Genomic DNA, 18880 nt, shown 5'->3' on the forward strand with positions numbered 1-18880 from the left:
TTTTAATCAGACAGTTCCCTGCCCTCAGGCTTACAATCTAAAAGACACGAAACAAAAGGAGAAGGGAATGATGGAGGGAAAGGGGATGAGGTCCAGTGGTTCTTCTCTCCCTCTAAGGCCTGGACCAAGGCAGATGGATTGGAGGGAGGGCTCTTCCTTCTTCCAGGCTAGTCCTGATGGAGCTGGCCAACTCCCTCTCAGGCTGGCAGATGGCAGTTGTGGAGGCCGGAGTCTCCTTCCTTCAGGCTTAGCCCTGATGGAGCTTGACTTTGCCTGCGAACTCCCTCTTAGGCTGGCAGATGGCCAGTTGTGGAGGGCGGCAGTCTCCTTCCTTCAGGCTTAGCCCCTGATGGAGCTGGGACTTGCCTGGCGAACTCCTCTCAGGCTGGCGATGGCAGTTGTGGGGGCGGAGTCTCCTTCCTTCAGGCTTGAGCCCTGATGGAGCTGGACTTGTTCTTAAGCTTTTGCTTCTCCAGATATTTAACCAGTTCAGATATCTCCAGATATTTAAATCCTCAGCCAGCATGCTAACGGTTAGGGATTCTGAGAGTTGAAATCCAAATGTCTCGAGGGACAGAGTTGAAAACTATTGAGGCAGAGGTTCTGAATGCATACAAATACACTGGGGGGCACAGGCCTATTTGTGCTCAAGGACTGTCACCAGCTTTTGCTCCTCATAAGTGGAATGCATGCAAAATGCCTATGTGGACTGGACTAAAGAGAGTCGGTACAGTTCCATCGTTGTACTATCCACTTTGTACACAAGCATTTTTCAACTGGTGGCCTCCAAATGTCTTGTATTTAAACTGCTGTCATCCTCAGTTATCATGGCTACATTGCAAACTGGGGGGTACAGGAAGAAGTAAGGGTCTCATATGTTTGATACTGGAAGAAAATGGTAAATGTAACCTGTGTACAGAAATAGCTCAGGATTTTGAGGATTTTGACTGCACTGGGAATTGGCCTTGTCTCAGTTATAATTACTGATTGTCCACTGCTGGTGTGAGTTGCTCGCTATGACCTCTCTTTTATTACCATGGCCAAACCTAAAAATGCTGAAGATACCAGATCTGCGTGATTTTGGAAGCCGACAAGCTCAGGCCCGGTTATACTTGGATGGGGACAGCCAGAGAATACCAGGTGCTGTAGGCTGTATTTCATAGGAAACAATGGCAAACCACCTCTGAGTATTGCTTGCCTAAGAAAGTCATATGAATTCATGGGGTGGCCATAAGGCACATGTGCTCTCACCACATATGTTCAGTTTTGGATCTGGCCACAAGAAGTAGTTGTATTTATAGAACATAGCATGAAAACTGCCCACCATGTAATGATGCCCCTTTTGTTCTTTAAAAATGTGTCTTCAATATTTGTGTTAGTTATGGCCTTGCTTTCTTCCAGACTACTATTCTGTTGGAGAAGTGGCAAGACAAGGTTTCCGTCCACCTAAAGACCCCAGTTTTTTTAGTGAGGATGAGGAAAATGGCCTTCTTTCAATATCCTACAGCTTCAGTACTTAATTGTGTGGAAGAGAAAACCTGTGGTAAACAGTGACTTTGTTTTTGAACCTATGAATGTCAGTAAAACTGGAAAGCAGACTCCATCATAATTTGGTATATGTTGGTCAGAAAACTGTTGGCACGTCTTTCTCAAAGAGACCAGCTGTATGAGTCTGTTGCAGTACAAAAAGGAAAGTGGAGATGTGAGGAGTCTAGTCTGAGTATGAGTTTTTATGGATTTCGGTCCACTTTTGCAGATAAATTGATGGCATACTATGTTATATCAAAAAAATAAATGAGTCTACAGGTGCTGCTAGACTCTTCACTCCTCACCTTCTTTTTTAGTTCTCTTTTGCTCTTGTAACTGTTGTATCTTGGGGCAAATCCTCCTTCCTTTTTCTATTTGTGTGTTCATTCCACATGTAGTAGCTCCACATTTGTTTGATGAGATACCATGCAAGATTTTACTTCAAAAGGCCACTGCTTTAATGAATGAAGCTAAAATTAGAGAGTTGGACCAGAATTTGGAAACCACCTAGTCATGTTTATTAGGAACCATACATTCATTTTTAAGTGACAGGCAGGATATAAAGGAATACATGCATGCAAAACCACATGCAAAGTGGAGGACGCAACTGCAGCATTCTGACAGACCATCCATCCAGTTTCTGTGTGAACACTCAAGTAAGGACCTGTCTGCATGGCCCAAACCAAATTTTTCTCTCCTGGTGGAAATGAAAATATGGTGACACAGGACCCCCTGCCCAGTTCTGGTGTGATGCTGTGGCCTGTTCAAGCACCAAACCTGGGCGATATCCCTCTTAAAACAGAATTAAAAACCTCACCTTTTGCTCCAGATATTCCTGGAAGATCTTGAGCCCTCTGTTGCAATGCTAGGTGGCTGTTTACAATAAGTCCTGCTGTGCTACCTGTCACTCCACCACTGTGTTGGTATAATTTTGCCTTTAAATAACAGAAAAAATATTTTGATTGACAGGTGAACAATTGAGAGTAGACAATTGGAATGTTCAGTTGGATTGAGACATTATGATAGAAGCAGCAGATGTGGCTCATTCGCTGTGTGTGTGTGGGACTTGGTTTGGAATGTGAGGAAGACTTTGAAGTTTATTATAATCTTTGGGCCTGTTACAGACAGCCAAAATAAAGCTGCTTCGAGTCACAGTTGAGGTTATGGTGTTTCAATGATGCATGCGTCCTAGAGTCAGAAGTCACACCAAAGCCACACTCCAGCCCTAAGGACTGGAGCGTGGCTTTGGTGTGGCTTCTGGACTCTTAGGACGCATGCATCACTGAAAACCACCACACTCCACTGTGGACTCGAAGCAGCTTATTTTTGGCTGTCTGTAACAGGCCCATATCTATCTATCTATCTCATCTATCTATCTATCTATCTCTCTATCTACTATCTGCTGCATTATATTGTATAGGGTGTGTGTGTGTGTGTGTGGTATAATAACTGAAGGTCAAAGCCTCCAGGAACTTTGGATGAATCCACTGTCTGTGATTGTTTTCTTTTAAGTGTGAAAAGGAGTCCAGTGCACTGCCAATACCAATAGTGTTTTTCATTTTGTTTTGTTTTATACTCTGCTTGTATCCATTGTTCTGGCTGTAGCTGGGTTATTTTTACCCAGACTGCACCGGGAATTGGCCCTTGTCTCAGTTATAATTACTGGTTGTCACACTGCTGGTGTGAGTTGCTTTTCTATGACCTTTATCCACACTAGCGGCAAATGGGATTTAAACGAGAGTTAAACTCGAGAGAAAACCAGGAAATGGCTGAAGTGAAGTTTTCACACAACTTCCTCTCAGTTAGCTCTTGTTTAAATTCCGTTTGCCTGCTAATGTGATAAAGCTTTGTGAGGGTCAAACAAGTTACTCAGCCATGTGATTGATGCTGGGTGCCTCCTCCCTCAGAGCAAGGGGCTCATGGTGTCACTGTTTGACAACAGCAGGATGTATGTGCCAGACGCACCCAGCCCTAGTGAGTGTCAACAGGTGTGCGCACCTCGTCCACAATGTGGGTGCCACAGTTATGCAGCTGTGGCACTGCATACAGACGCCTCTCGGCAGAAGCGATGATATCATAGGGCTGCATTGCAGCCCTTATGACGTCACAAAAAAGGAGCTGCCTCAGAGTGACTCCTTTTTGAGTGCATATCTGTGGCAGCAGCATATGACTGCTGCTGCTACACACAGCTGCACAGCAAAGAGGGCAGTAGCAGTGTTGTCGCCGCATATGTTGTAACCGGGCCTTAGTGACAGAGCATGGAAATATATTTTAAACAGTGCATTAGTGTGCCTGTTACATTGTTTAAAGTAACATCCTGTCCGTCACTGGTTATTTGTGTAACATGGTTGTAATTGTGTTACTGGTTTTACTTATAAGTTACTTTCCATTGTTAAATCTAGGTTTTATAAAAATACCCCCAAATTACACACACAAACTAATGTTTATGAAGTACTGTTAATATTACTCATATCCTAAAACATGGTTTACTATAGTTTATTGCTTTTTGAAAGTAACATTTATAAAAGTGTACAATTTTTATGCAAAGAGCTATGTTCTTAGAGGTATTGTTCTTAATTGTAAGCTATTGTATTTGTTTGCCCATGGCTCTGGGGTCTGGAGATCCAAGAAATAGAAGTAAGCAAGATTCAGTTTTACTTACAAGGCGCAAATATTATTTAAGAAAACTTACAGTGAATATAGATGTTTCTTGCAATAAGATATGAGACAGGCTGACATCATACATGACAACAATCCCATTAATGAGACAAGAGGTGCAATGTTATTACCATATTTGTTTATAGGCACACATAGTTGATTAGCAACTTTCTCGCCTAATTGGGAGGGTACATTTGGTGCCTCTACACTGCGTAGATAATACAGTTTGACACTATTTTAACTGGCATGACTCGCCATCCTACAAAATCCTGGGACTTTTAGTTTTGTGGCACCAGCATGCTTTGGTGAGAAGGCTAAAGACCTTGGAAAACTACAAATCCCAGGATTCACTAGGATGGCACCCATAGCACTGTAAGTGTGGTGTCAAACTGCATTATTTCTACAATGTAGATTGCACCTCTGAAATAATAGCTTCTCAGCATTTTGTAAAACATGGGCCTGTTACAGACAGCCAAAAATAAGCTGCTTCGAGTCACGTGGAGTTGGGGTATCAATGATGCATGCATCCTAAGAGTCCAGAAGCCACACCAAAGCCATGCCTCCAGTCCTTAGGCGGCTGGAGCATGGCTTTGGTGTGAGTTCTGGACTCTTAGGACGCATGCCATCATTGAAACACCATATCTCCACTGTGACTCGACAGCACTTTTTTTGGCTGTCTGTAACCAGCCATGGTATTAGCTGGCATCATCTGATAGGGCCAGATTTTCAAAAACCTTCCTGACCACACAGCTTGGAATGAAGATCATGCAGGGTCCCAGATTTCATTTCCATGGGACTGTCAGTCTTGAAATGTAAACTCATTGAGGCTCCCAGGTGTTGATATCATGAGTAACTGATGTGTCCTTTGACCATGTCTTGGTAAACCAAGCACAACATCTGATGGGAGAATGCGAGGGGCCTATTGCAGAAGCACTACAAGCTCCATGTCTAGTTTAAAGCAGCCACTGCAAGTCCTATGCTCAAAACAACCATATGTTTTGTCTTCTACCAGTTTTATACAGTATTATGGCAATAACCTCAGTTAGCAATATCTTTGACAGTAAATCTTTTTACAAAGGTTTTAAACGCCTTGCCCAAATTACATTATTTCTGCCTTTTCTGTCAAATTTTCTGTTAAAGATGTAATGCCTAGGAACACATCTGCTTTGTTAACCAAGCTAATTCTCTCCCAGCCTTGTCCCACAGTGAAAGAATCTTCACATTACCAGTGGTAGTTTAGCATGTCTAATAATAACATTGATGCTTTGGATTTCAGTCGCATCTGAGATCTCCAAATACGGAAGCGAATTTACCAGTTTATGGAATGATTTTGTCCACGGAGGATTTAAAGCTCTGGAAATGTCAGTTGTTGAAGGCTTCAGGCAACGCCCTGACATGCATCGTTATAGGCAAGTCCCAGATCCAATAGTTTTCTTCTGTTTGTTTAATTAGAAGATTAAAAAAGAAACTGAATTCACTGGATGAAATGATTAGGGGTTTGGGGGCTCGTGCCACCAGTATGGTGGTGACACCCAGTGCTTTATTTTTCTATGTGTCATGAGTACATTGCCTAGCTGAGTACATTGTTTTTATGGGTTGATAACTGTTTTTTATGATGGGGGAGGGTTGGGCTTTGGGGTTTTTTAATTGTAATTTTTAACTGTTGATGTTTTAATTATACTGTTTGAATCTGCTTGATTCCTTTGTGAAAAGTGGATACAAATAAATGATTATTGTGTTGTTGTTGTTGTAATTTTATTGACAGTTCCATAAGGCATGGCATTCCATTCACCTCTAAATTGGAAAGATAATCATTTCAAGTTAGACCTCGTTTTTGTGGCATTTGTGGTTGCCAGCTGACAAAATCATTGTCTGAACAAAATTGTTGCCTGAAGTTTAAGGTGATTATAACTCAGTTTAAGAATAATTTATCTGCTAGTCAATGCTGCCAATGCAGATTAGAGGGGGAACAACACAGCACTTGAGACCCATCAAATATACTGAATATACAAATACACTTTAATATACTTGATTTATAATAAAAATGATTTCCAGAACAGTTTTTCTAAACTTATAATTTTAAGGTGTGTTCACGAGGTGTGTTAACTGAAGGAAACTTTTCCTGTCTGGGATGAAATTTGCCATTGGATCGAGCAATTGGTATTGGAGTATGGGCAGTTGGAAAATATCCTGGAACAAAGGTAAACCATCTGGCCTTGAATCCAGCTTTGTTCTCTTACTAAAATGAAGGCCATGACAGTTGTGGAATAGTGGATCCTATCAATATCTTGGTCCAAAACACACTGCAGAAATAATCTAATTTGAGACCTTCTCTAAACTCCCTCGAATCAATGCTAGAGATTTCTGAGAACTGAGATTTGTGAGACATTTAACTTCTCTTGTCAGAGAGCTTCTTACCACAATAACGACCAATTCCCGGATTCTCTCAGTACCAAGCTAGGGCAGTTAAAGTGGTCTTGAACTGGATTATTTCTGCAGTGTGATTTGGACCAAAGTTAACCTCCTAGTAAAAAGGAATAATTACCTACTCTTTCAACAGATATATGTGTTTTGGTATAAGTACATCAACCTTCAGTTTCAACTCCTCTGCTTTCTCAGCTTTTCCATGCCTCTCCACATCATGTTTAGCACTTCAGTTCTTCTTGAGTTCAAAAAGTGGGTCTTTTATTCTGCTGGAAAAATCTGTTTGACAAAATGCATGCTCTTATCTGTCCCCTGGCAAGAGAACTGAAGCACCTACCAACATCATGAGGCAATTCTCCAGTGCCTTTCTGCTTTGTTTTCTTGTGCAATAAGGCTCCAAATCTATGAAAGCTTACTAAACTTTTTTTCATTCAGTTAGTCCTCACAGGTGCTACAAATCTCTTTCCATACCTATAAAAGAATAGTTTGTCTAATTTTCTTGACAGTTAATGAGGTCAGAGTTGTTGAACACCTACTTGGCTCGTGTGAATTACAGTGTCGCCCGTGCCATACGCGTGCTCACCCATATGCGGCCTTGAGCATATGCGCTCAAGCTGCGGCTGTGCGCGCGGGGCAGAAGGGGGGCGCGCGTCCCATTCAATTGATTGGATTGTGCGCACCCGTTTTCCCTGCGCGCACCTGTTGCTGCCGCGCCGCGCGCAATGAGCCCCATGTGTTTCCAATTGGGGCTTGAGCATAGGCGGAATTCGCCTTACGCGGAGGGATCCAGAACGGATCCCCCGCGTAAGGCGAGGACGCACTGTATTATGCTTGCTTTGACTCTTTGGATAAGAGAGAAAGGCATAATGATGGGATTCCAAACCTTTTGCTCAATGTACATACACACATACACATCACAGCTTGTATAAAATTTCTACATCTGTTGTATCTTATGCTGAACTGACTTATGAAATGTTTGCATGCCTCTTTTGTTAGTGCTGGTTTGTGCAGAGAATCACACCAACAACAATTTATGTTGTTTTAAATCGTGAAGCTTTTGTATGTCTCCTTCCTATAATACTGACCAGGCAAACTTTGCATAAGTGGTTTGAAATGATATGTATACCGTATATACTCGACTATAAGTCGACCTCATGTATAAGTCAAGGACAGGTTTGGGGGCCAAAATTATGGATTTTGATATGACCCCTGCATAAGTTGAGGGTAAAACTTAGGGGCATGTAACAAAGGATGATGCAAAGGAAAATTATGCTAAAGAACTTAGAAAATTCTGGCAGGCATCACTGTTTGTGTTCATCCTAAAGGCTGGATGGATGACAGAGTAGAGGGGAGCCATGCTTCTTTTTGGTGTTCTCAGGATGGACTAAGCCAGGGGTAGGCAACCGTTTTGAGCCGGGGGCCGGGTTGCTGTCCCTCAGTGGAGGACACACAAAAAAATTGCTGATTTTTTTAAAAAATGTTAATATAAATGCATGTTTCTGAGGCGTCTATTGACAATTGCCCCCCTTGCCCCTGCGTGTGAGAGGCCAAAGGCCCCGGCGGCAATCGGCGGCAGGACCAGGCTGGGGCCTGTCCCAAGGCTTCGCCGGGCCACATCTGGCCCGTGGGCCACAGGTTGCCTACCCCTGGACTAAGCCCTTGCCTTTTATTCAGAGAAAGGGGATGGCTTCTTCTTTATATAGAGTTAAAGGAGCCCTGGTGGCGCAGTGGTTAAATGCTTCCATGCCGCCATTCACTCAAAACCACAAGGTTGCAAGTTCAAGACCAGCAAAAGGGCCCAAGCTCGACTCAGGCTTGCATCCTTCCGAGGTTGCTAAAATGAGTACCCAGATGTTGGGGGCAAATTGCTTACTTGCTAATTAGCTTACTTGCTGTTCACCGCTATGATCTGGAATAGCGGTATATAATAAACAAATTATTATTTATTATTATTATATTATATTACTTGACCCATGATAAATTGACCTTTTTTTTGGTCAATTTTTTGACTAAAATTTCTAGACTTATACATGAGTATATACAGTATATTATTTATTTTATATTTATTATTTATTAGAGTACTTATACCCCACCCTTCAGCCCTAAAGGCTCTTATTATTTTAATTAGATGGTTCCCTGACCTCAAACTTACATTCTAAAAAGGCACGACACAAAAGGAGAAGGGAATGGTAGTGGGGAAAGGGATCAGGTCCAGCAGTTCTTCTCTCCCTCTGAGGCCTGGATCAAGGCAGATGGACTGGAGGGAGGGCTCTTCTTTTTCGTTCAGGCCAGGCCCAATGGAGCTAGCAGGCCTTTCTCTCCCTCTGATGATGGCACTGCAATCATTTACAGCAAATTGACTAGGATTTATGTTGATTTGCATTTAATTCTTTTTATTCTTTACTGGCAAATATGTAGTATTCATTATTATCTCCCTTACTGTCTATCTTTCTGCTATACTGCCATAATGATGTAATGCTACTATAATAAAGGATGTATGTGCTTTTAAGGTATACCAGTTGGGACTTTTGTATCTGGGCATCATGAGGTACAAACTTTAAATGTCTTTATTCTGGATCCATCTAAAGTCATGATTGAACAACATGCATTGGTTCAGCTAAGGAAAAAGTCTAATGCTGGTAAGTTGGCTAGACCAAAGAATTTACATTGTGTGTCATTTATTGATTCTTTTTGTTTAAATGAAAGTATGTGAACGTATATGAAAGTGCCTATATTCTGAGCATCTGCAAATCCTGCTGAAGGCTTTAGAATGATGAGAATTTTAAAGAAAAGATTTAGACCTGGTACAGACCGCTGCGTTTCAGTGGCCTGAGGCCAACATTAAGGCTGGGGAGTGCACAGCGTGCGGATGCTCCACTCTCTCCCAGTGCCGTTTTGGGCACGTGCGCATTCAGACAGCGCTGCACTGATAACGTGCCCTTCCTACCTTGTAATGATCTTTAAGAAACAAATGTCCTCTGAAGTTGCTATTTGTATCCCAAATTCATGCCAAATGTATTAATAAACTCTGTTTCATTAATAACCTGCAGTTCCATAGTGACAAATCATTATATCGTGATGTAGTTTGACATTGTCACCTAGAACATCTTATAAATCCACATGCAATTGGGCAGTTTGAATAAGCCAGATCTTGTCTTCTGTTCTCCAGCACACATCAAAAACTTAATATACACCTAAATCATTCAGCAGTGATCTGTCTATGGCCCACATTTATTTGTCATTCCCAAGCAAATTCCATTCAGTAAAATTCTTTTCTAATGCCAAGCAAAGACCTCTCATTTTCAACCTCAACATCTTATTCATACATTGAAAAATATTTATTTATTAAAATATATTTTAATAATTTCTTTTATGTTATTTATTTGCACTTGTGTATTTTATTTATTTCTTTTGGTCCATGCTGGTAGGAAGAAGTTACCACCAGAAGTTTGCTTCTTAAGTGACATCTCTAAATTGCCCCAATGTCAGTTTTCTTCCTGTAGGAGGCGCTTGTATTCCCATCCCCCACTTTTTTAAACAGTGTTATTTCACCAATACAAAAAAAGGGGGAAAAGGGGGAGGGAAAGTGACAGGGAATCTGTAATTACAGCATTCTTCTCACAACAAGAGAAAGTGTCATGAGTAAATTTTAAAAGGCTATTCTTATCTTTCAGGCTGCATCCGCACTGCAGAAATAATCCAGTTTGATGACCTCTGGTGCCATAACAAACAACACTTCCCATAATTCCATAGCATTGATCCATGGCAGTTAAATTGGTGTCAAGCTGGATTATTTCTGCAGTGCAGATGCAGCCTCAGTTTGGATCAACAGAAAGAAAAAACGGTAGCCTGAGCTTTGTTGTTGTTGTGTGCCTTCAAGTTTGCTCTGATTTATGGCACCCCTGACAGACGTTTTGTTAGTGAGATTTATTCAGAGGAAGATATGCCACTGCCTTCCTACGAGGATAAGAGAATGTGACATGCCCAAGGCCACCTGTCTCAAAATGTATTCAAACCTCAGGGTTCCAGGGCTAGTCTTCACTGGCCTGAGTACTCTGGGCTGCCCCCATGATATTCTGGCTCTGAATTTCCCTTGAATTCCCTCATTACCTGTGCTTTCCCTGTAGCGATGACAGCAGCTGACCTCCCATGAGATCCCCATTCGCCATCGAATGAGGTTACAGCAAAGTGCCCATCCACCTTATTGATTCTTGGTGCCTCTTTTGACCTCAGAGCAACTTGCACCTGCAGCATTGGTGCCAGGCAGCTCACAGGGACCATGTGGTAAGGCAGCCACCCATCATCTCTGCAGAGAGAGCAGAAAACCCAGAGTAAAAGATAAAATTTTAAAATTTGGGTTAAGAGGAGGAAAGACCAAACTGGGTGCAGACATTATGGGGTTTAGGCCCTGCATTGTGTAAATGGGATGCAGTGAGCCCGGGGGAAATTTAAAGTAAATAACCCATGTAGCCCGAGTCCAACACTGAGAGCACTATACCACACTGGCCTTTCTTACAGGGAGCTATATGCTATTGAAATGAAGGCTAGCTCTCAAAGGAGTCCTGAAAACCTTTGAGTCCTCTCCCTTGCCACACTGAACAATATAGTGCTGCAATTGCACTTTATTACCAAAGATCAATACAAATCAGGTGTAACAATTCCAGGAGGGTATCTGAGAAAACCTTGCAATGAAATGGAACATCATGTATATGTTCTATCGAAAGGTGAATGAACAAAGGATGGCAATTTCAGAGAAAAGGGCAAGCATGGAAGCATTCTTGGAGGAAGTTGTGGGGCAAGAGAGAAACTACAATGTTACAGTATGGGTACTGATCAAAAAGAAAACTGACAGTGATTTTAAAAAAATATCCACATAATCCCCACTTTCTTTCCAGGTTATCCTTGCCACATTGTGTGTTACATCACTAACTGGGCTCAGTATCGTCCTGCGCCAGCAAAATTTTTGCCTTCAAATACAGACCCCAAACTGTGCACACATGTTACCTATGCATTTGCGGTTATTAAGAACAATCGGATTGTAACTTTTGAATGGAACGACGAGACTCTCTATGCTGAGACCAACGCACTTAAGCAGAGGTCAGGTAGAAATGTAGGGTGGGAGGGAAACATTTTACATCTTGTACAATGCCTAGGAATTCTTGGAGAGTTCTGTGGAACCAAACGAAATAGATAATGGAATGACTGGATACAGATGATTCACAATCAGTCATGAAAATAGCCAGGTACTTAGGACTGTCAGATCTCAGGACCTGGATCCTCTTCTCCAATCCTTATGGCAAGGGAGAGGAATCTCAGGGTGAGAGCACTGTCTTGAAAAGCGTGTGTGTATGTGTATTATTAATTAAACTTAGGCCTGTTACAGACAGCCAAAATAAAGCTGCTTCGAGTCACAGTGGAGGTATGGTGTTTCAATGATGCATGCGTCCTAAGAGTCCAGAAGTTGCACCAAAGCCACGCTCCAGCCCTAAGGACTGGAGCGTGGCTTTGGTGTGGCTTCTGGAGTCTTAGGACGCATGCATCATTGAAACACCATACCTCCACTGTGACTCGAAGCAGCTTTATTTTGGCTGTCTGTAACAGGTGTTTTTATTTGATGGTATGCCAGTACAACTAGATTAATGCTTAATGACATCACCAGGGTCTTTCCCTTGTCATATCACTCTTGTAATATCACCAGGACCTGCCCCTTGTGACATCATAAGGGCTTTTTTTTAAATCTTAGGTTTTTACCCTAAAATTCTGTCTTGGAAATCCTACTGGTGATGGTTTTGGCTTGACTTTACACAAAGGTGGAAAACATGTGGCCTTCCACACATAGTTTAACTACAACTCCCATGGCCACTAACAATTGCCTATCTGCTGTCTGTGGCTGGTATTGGGGGAGCTTGAGCACAACAACATTGGAAGAGCCAAAGGTTTTCCACTGCTGCTTCAGACGTTCATGAGAAAATAATGGGTGCTTTCACTATGCTTGCTGTAATATTGGTGAGCATCAAGTACAGACCAGCTGAAGATTCTAATAACTTGAAATATGAATATCTAGAGTTCGAGAGAGAATATACCTTTGTCTCCTACCTATCTGCATGATAAGTCCTTGATACAGTTTACAGTACAGGTAATTTAAACAAGCACATAATAAATTTTAACATTAAACAAAAAAAGAGATGAAGAAGGCAGTAGTGTTACATATTATAGATCCAGGGTGAGTACATTGCAATTTTAAAAAAAGAATGGCAGCAATAATATAATGAATAAGTACAAGTATTAAAGGTATTAATGTTTTATATAAGAGCTGCAATGTGCTACACATTTATTTTAAAAAATGGAAACAGGTTTCTACTGTATTAAGAAATATCAGATTACCAGCTCAACAACGTATCTATATACCTATATCTTTGTGTGTGTGTGTGTACATCCATACAATATCAATACATATTTGTTATTATTACTTGTTTTATATATATTTAATAGTATAAGCATATTATACTGATGTTTGTATAGAGAAAGAGAGAGAGAGAGAGAATGAGAGAGAGGTTCAGAGGGAAAGGGAAGGTGAGAGAAAGGGCTCTCACACACAGCCAGATTTAATGTTGTTGAGTTGTAAATACTATGGACAGGGTCCTGTAGGTGACATGGGCTGATGTAACTATGAGTGCCACTGTCACATACACTTTGAGGGAAGTTGCAGAAGGAAGCATCTTGTAGCTCCTTGTACAATGCCCCTGGCCTTGCCTCAAGTGTGAATAGAAACTGGGGGTGGCATAGCTTTCAGCAGTCACAGATTAGCCAGGAAAGCCACAGTTCTTTGTATTCACAGTTTTTCAGCTTGTCTTAAGGAATCACGGGTTGTCCCCTCTTCTCCTGCAACAGTCATGTTGCAGTTGACTTCGAAGGGGCCTTTGCAGCCAACAGTTAAGTACTTTGCACCCAATTGTTCCCTCGCACTGCAAAGGAGGAGAGGGCGGACTCTTACCCCTCCCAGTGGGACCACTGCAAGAAGAAAGTTACTGCAGCAGCTGTTGGAACGAGTCCATGTGACCCCAGTAACTTTTTCAATAAGGAAAACATAAATAAACACAGTAACCTATTAAAAAGTTATCTTGTCAATTACAATACTCTGAGAACAGGTTAAATCTCTCATAGACACACAGATTTCCCTCCTTTGTGGATTTTAAAACTTCCCCTTTATCTTTGTTTTCTCTAGAATAGGATCAGTATTGCAGAGAAGCACCTCTGATTGGGAAATATTTTTTCCTCTCCCTCTCCCCCCGCTTTAGTTTCTGTCTGTAGGTTTGTTTTTTCAGATTTGCATAAACCTTCTATGTTAAGGGTTAGTTTTGCTGTTTTTCTTCACCCACTTCATTTTGATTTGCAAATCCTCTGTTTCAGTGTGTGTGCATGTATGCATGCATGACAGGTCTGCAAGTGCCATAAGAAAGCAACAGGAACTCCAGCACTAGAAAAGATTTATGCTCTACTTACGTTGAAAGAGTCCCCACCCCACAAAGCAATGTTTCATGTTTTGTGGGTTTTTTGGGCTATGTGGCCATGTTGTAGAAGAGTTTGTTCCTGATGTTTCACCATCATCTGTGACTGCATCTATAAGGCAACCTCATGTATAAGTCAAGGGCAGGTTTTGGGACCAAAGTTATGTATCTTGATATGACTCGTACATAAGTTAAGAATAAAAGCTAGGGGCATGTAACAAAAGATCCAAATAAAGAAGCAAAGGAAAACAATGCCAAAGAACTTACAAAATTCCAGCCAGCATAATTGTTTCTGCTCACCCTAAAGGCTGGATGGAAGAGAGACTAGAGGGAGGTTGGAGCCTCCAGGCCAGATTACACTATTGCCAGGGACGTAGCTAGGATTTTAGGAAGGGGGGGGGGGGCTGACGAAGTACCACCACCATAATATGGGGGGTGTGCTGCGGCGGCGCAGCAGCCCCCACCATTCATTTTTCTAATGGAAGGGGGGGGTCCGGCCCCCCAGATCCCCCCCCTGGCTACGTCCCTGCTATTGCTTTTTGCCAGGGGATGGTTCCTTTAAAAATAATAGTTGCATACTTACATTGGTCTGGTTTAAAGGGGCCAAAAGCAGTGTGGCTGTGCCGATGCTAGGGCTCGGGAGCACGCAGCAACCGCATGCTCCCGAGCCATAGTATGTGTGGGCACTGCCATGGTTGTGCGGCCCCATTCACATGGGGCATGCATCCATGCCATGTCCTGTGCAATGCCTCCAAACTGCGTGTCGCACAGGACACGTCACTGTGATGCTTCAGGGTGCAAATGGCACCTAGGCAGTGTAGTGGGAAGGAGCTCCATTTCGGAGCTCCTTTTGGCAGCAGATCATTGCCGTGGCTGTGCGGTTGGCATGGCAACGATCTGGAGCCATCTGTACCGGGCCATTGACTCGTGGATAAGTCCATTCAGGTTTTTTGGTTCAATTTTTAAACTAAAATTTCAAGAGTTACACATAAGTATATACAGTAACTCATATGGTTTAACGGTAGCCTTAAATGTTGTTGTAACACCAACTATTATTCAGGTGTACGTGTGTGTGTTTCCCTCTGAAGTAACGGTAACTACAGACATCCTCCACAGACCTGTTTCCAGTTCTGGTCTTAACACAAAAAACATATTTTCTTTCTTTTAACAGAAATCCAGCCTTGGTGACCCTGCTTGCTGTTGGAGGATGGAACTTTGGCTCAGGGTAAAGTTTTCCATTGACTTTGGGGAAGCTTAGGGCAGTGATGATTAGGGTGCTGTGACCTGAAGAATAGTACAATTATGGGTATAGAAGATGGTCGGAAACTGAGGACCTTTGGGCTAATTTAGGTTAGGTTGTATCAAAAATTTTGGTGCCTACTTGGAAGCTTCCTCTGTGTTTATTCCCACAACTCTTGAAATAATGGCAGTGTTACAAGAGAGGAGAAAGATTTTGGAAGAAGAATTATTCTTTCTCCCACTCTTTGCCTTCCTTCTTGCATTTGCACTTATCTCTCTGCTTTCCTTACCAAGAGCTAATATATACTATATACACCATCTTGGGTCCCTGTATTGGGAGAAAGGTGGGATATAAGAAAATAAATAAATAAGTCATAGTGCTCTTAATCCACTTTAATTGCCATGGTTCCATCCTGCAGAAGCCTGGGACTGGTAGGCTGGTGAGGTGCTGGAGTGCTATGGCTGACAATTGAAACCCATCACTTTAAAGCAGTGGCGTCCCTAGGGTTGGTGTCACCCGGTGCGGTAATTCATGGTGTCACCCCCCCCATACACACACACATTGTCTTCCTCCCATACTACACCATACAGAATCCTTAGTCATGTTTTTGTACTAATTTACTCATAAATCTTAATTCCCATATAGCATTGAATCTAATGACAATAGTTGTGACATAAACAACTGGCAAAATAAAAATGATCTTTCAATTACAATATCACATGCACAGAATAAATGTGTTTACATACACATAGCTTTGTTGGATTAAAGTGAAAATTTGGTAAAATTGGATGTTTTAAAAGATTTTTAAATAAAAAATAAAATTTGAAATTTGGAATTTTAATTTATTTTAAAAAACCTAGGACCTTTTTTTCTCCTCCCACTGAGCCCCATTCTACTCATACCATCTCTTCAACATTTTAAAGAGATAAAGGCAAATGCCACAGCCTATTCTGCCAAAATCCAGATGTTTGAGGACTAGTGGTGTCACCTCCCCTTAGGGTGTCACCTGGTGTGGTCTGCACCCCCTGCACCCCCCTAGTGACATTACTGTGTACCAGTTCCAGGATTCCACTGGATGGAACCATGGCAGTTAAACCGGAATAATAATTTTGTAGTACAGTGGGCTCTTGGTATCTACTGCAGGTTGTTTTAAAGATCCCCAGTAGATACCAAAATCTGTAGATGATTAAGTCCCATTATATACAATGGGGTAGTAAAATGGTGTCTCTTATATAAAATGGCAAAATCAAGGTTTGCTTTTTGGAATGTACGGTGGGCCCTTCACATTTGGATAGGGGTGCAGGACCCCCCCATGAAAATGGAAAAACTGTAACTAAAAAAATACCCTATTTTTTAACCCGAGAGAGCACCTCTCTAGGAATCTCTAAGTGCTCCAACACAATTCTATTGTCTACATCTACCAGAAATTGACCATGGTATTGTGCTGGAGGACCTACAAAGGCCTAGAGAAATGATTCTCCTTTGTAACCCTATTCAATTCTATAAACTTCAATTAATTCCTATGGAAAGTAAGGGCAATTAATTTATTTTGAATAAATCTATTCCACTGTCTCTCCTTATACCCTCCAAAAGAGGAAAAATATTTTGCACTGAGTTACATATAACATTTCTGCATTTCTGTAGTTCTGTGGACCAGATCCCAATCCCCTAATCCCTTCATCAATGCATTGGCAGAAATGCAATGCCTTTTAAGGACATTTTCTTGCTGTTGCTTCTCTAGTGTTCCTTCACTCCTTTAGAGACACGCATCATGATTTTGCTGTTCCTACCAATGGCATTGCACTGGATTTAGATTTTGGTTTTGGGCTTTTGGTGTTTGTGTGTGTCAGATAGCCCACACATTTATCTTTTATAAATGTTTAATCAGCACTTTTATACATAGCTAGACAGAGAAGTAGGAGAGAGGTGGTTTTGAAGAAACTAGTCACCACCGGGGTGAAGGAGGGCAGGGAGGTGATCTCTTCTTATTGTTACAGAGTCAGACAATCCATAATCTGTATGGCTAGCTTATCCTGGAAAGAGAAACAACCAGGTTGATCATGGCGTTGATCACATTTCAGAGGGGGTGTATTTATCTGTCTGCATATCTGTAAGCTTTGAGCTTCTGCACAGAATTGTTATTTAATCAAGAAATTTCATCCTGCAGGTTCAGTGAAATGCTTTCTACAGCAGCCAATCGCAAAACCTTCATTGACTCAGCAATCCTGTTTCTGCAGAAATATAAATTTGATGGGCTTGATCTGGACTTTGAATATCCAGGTTCTAGGGGTAGTCCTCCTGAGGATAAGCAGCACTTTACTTCATTGATCAAGGTATGAGTTCAGTAGATCTCACCATCTATTGGTTATGTTCAGCAACTGGAGAAGGAATGTTTCCACTGGTGAGAAGAATTCGCTTACCAACATGTTTGCATCAGTTAAAAGCCAAATATCTCACACACCTTTTTGCTTTCCTAGGAAATGTCAGCAGCTTTTGAAGCAGAAACCAAGAGAAGTGGACAAACAAAGCTGTTGCTTAGTGCAGCAGTTGCTGCTGGCAAAGAGACAATTGATTCAGCATATGAAGTTGAAGAATTAAACACGTAAGTTGAAAGAAAAAATAACTTTGTGAAATGAAACCCTGGTAAACATGTGGTGCAGGATGCAAGTTGTGCCAGATGAACCCACATGCTTTAGCCTACAAGAACAAGCCTTAATTTCTGTCTGATAGTCCAAAAGTGCTTCAGTGTGCAATAGCCATTCACAGGATATTATGTGGGATCAAGACATTGACATTCATTTGTAACTTCCTATATCATCCTGCTGTTGCTGCTTTCTTTTTTCTTACCACATATACATAAAGGTTGAGTATTCCTTTTCCAGAATTCTGAAACCTGAAATATTTCAAAATCCAAAATTGTCAACATGGCTGTCTGGGATAGTGACACCATTGCTTTCTGATGGTTCGGTGTACACAAACTTTGTTTTATGCTCAAAATTATTAAAATATTATTTATAAAATTACCTTCAGGGTATATGTATAAGATGTATACAAAGCATAAATGAATTTCATGTTTAGATTTGAGTCCCATCTCCAAGATATCTCATTATGTATATGCAAATATTCCCAATTATGAAACATTTTAAAATCCAAAACGCTTCTGGTCCCAAGCATTTCAGATAAGGGAGACTCAGCTTGTACCAATTAAGAAGGGAAAGGTAATATAGCTGCACAATGCCTTTTAATTGGTAATATAAAGGTTGCACTGTCTGCCAATTCCCTTAAGATAAATGCCTATTTGAATGACATCTTTCTTAATGAGTTGCTTGAGCTGCTCTAATTCTAAGTTCCATTTTATTACAGATATCTAGATTTCATAGGTGTAATGACCTATGATTTCCATGGTGGTTCTTTTGAAAAAATCACTGGACACAACAGCCCTCTGCATGCTGGTGATCATCCTCAGGAAAATGAATATTTCAATTGTGTAAGAACAGGAAATCCTGTATATTTTCTTTTTCAT

At 41.4% G+C, this 18880-nt stretch overlaps 1 pseudogene; it reads left to right on the forward strand.

Annotated features, from left to right (window-relative positions):
• Window positions 1–18880, forward strand: part of LOC121928559 — a 30239-nt pseudogene that overhangs the window by 7584 nt on the left and 3775 nt on the right.

The sequence above is a fragment of the Sceloporus undulatus genome, chromosome 4 (assembly GCF_019175285.1).
Source record: "Sceloporus undulatus isolate JIND9_A2432 ecotype Alabama chromosome 4, SceUnd_v1.1, whole genome shotgun sequence".
Lineage (NCBI taxonomy): Eukaryota > Metazoa > Chordata > Lepidosauria > Squamata > Phrynosomatidae > Sceloporus > Sceloporus undulatus.